Here is a 1,899-nt window from a genome sequence, read left to right as displayed (position 1 = left end):
ATGTTGCCCAGGCTGGTCTTGAACCCCTGAGCTCAGGTAATCCTCTCACTTCCGCCTCCCAAAGTGCTGGGATTACAGGCGTGAGCCATGGTGCCCAGCTACCAGCATGAATGTTAAAACAGAGATCACAAGGCCGATGGAACAGACTCTTTGTGGCAATATCAAATTATATACAGGGCCAAGGCTATGCCAGGAAAGGGTTGAGTCTCACACCCTACACTATATTCTAACTGCCCCAAGGTTTCTATTAGCAGCTAAAAACGCAGTGGCCTCGAGATAAGCAGTATTCCAACAATTACAAAGAGCCCAGCTTACACAGACGCTGTTCCACCAGCCAGAACTACTGCTTTGATTGGTCAAGAAATTGATTGCAGTAACTTTCTCCTGTTAAGAGACCACGGGGTTGGGGACAGTGACTCAGCCTGTCATCCCAGCACTTTGGGAGGCTGAGGCAAGAGGATTGCCTGAGCCTGGGGGTTCGAGACCAGCCTGGGCAACTTGTAGACCTCGTCTCTACAGTAAATCAAAAATAAGCTGGGCGTGGTAGTGCACACCTGTAGTTCCGGCTACTTGGAAGGCTGAAGTGGAAGGATCACCTAAGCCCAGCAGGTTGATGCTACGATGGCTGTGAGTGTGCCACTACACTCCAGTCTGGGTGACAGAGTGAGACTCCAACTCAAAAAAAGAAAAAAAAGCTGGGCAAGTTGGACTGGGCTCGGTGACTCTGTCATCCCAGCACTTTGAGAGACTGAGGGGAGTGGATTGCCTGAGCCTGCGGGTTCGAGACCAGCCCAGGTAACTTGGCGAGACGTCATCCCTACAATAAATCAAAAATTAGCTGGTAGCGTGCGCCTGTAGTTCCAGCTACTTGGAAGGCTGAGGCAGATGGATTGCTGGAGCCCAGGAGGTCGACACTGGGGAGGCCGTGAATGTGCCACTGCACCCTAGCCTGAGCAACGAAGTGAGACTCCAACTCAAAAAAAAAAAAAGAAACGGATTGGTAGTGTGCAAACCTGCCAGGGAAGGGGGGGCACACCTCACCAACAAGGGTACCTCCATAATGAATGCTTGTATACCTAACCCTGAATTGTACCCATCTTTAAAATAAAAAAACTTAAAAGTTAAAAAAGTCAAGTCTCCTCTCCTGGAGATTTATAAACGGTGTGTGCAGTGTTTTACGTTAATATGGATGGCAGGGAAGGACGGACCTGAAAGGTACCTCTAGAAACCTAGAAGAAACGTAGCTTATGGTTTAGTCTTTTTGCCTCAGCATAACCATTAGAAAGCATTCAGACATTCTACTGCAGGACAAACAGCAGCCTATCCCATCTTCCTGGGCAAATCTCCTTCAGATGCAAGACCAGGACAGCCCAACTATTCATGGTCTAGCATAATAATCTAGTAAATTTTAGGTTCCTTTGGCTGGCCAAAATCATAAAAGTTTGTGAGTTGCAAATGTCAGAGTTTGTGAATTGGAAATGTCGAACAAGTCTCTTGCAGGAATCCTTCCCCCCTCCCAGGGTTAACCTAATCAGCCCTTTGTGACCTATGTGACCGAATAAGCCCCACCAAGGCAGCAATCATGTGACTAACCCACCCATCTGCCTGCTGGCCATCACCAGACCACCACCCAATCACTTTAATGATCTTAATGGTTAAAAAGACTCAACCACAAGCAACCAGCGGCCATTACCTTGCTAGAGTCTGGTGTGGCCATGTACTCTCTGAGCCATGGCTGTCGCCATGCTTCCTGGCTTTGGTCCCCCTCTCCCCCTTTGGGGAGGTGAATCTTCTTTCTTCCTTCTCTCTCTTTAATTTACTTTTTAAAATTTTTTTTTCGTTTTTTGAGTTGGTGTCTCACTCTGTCACCCAGACTGGAGTGCAGTGGCATGCTCCCGG

Source organism: Carlito syrichta, unplaced genomic scaffold (genome assembly GCF_000164805.1).
Source record: "Carlito syrichta isolate Samal-C Ts95f unplaced genomic scaffold, Tarsius_syrichta-2.0.1 Scaffold316279, whole genome shotgun sequence".
Classification (NCBI taxonomy): Eukaryota; Metazoa; Chordata; class Mammalia; order Primates; family Tarsiidae; genus Carlito; species Carlito syrichta.
This window is presented reverse-complemented; position numbering follows the sequence as displayed.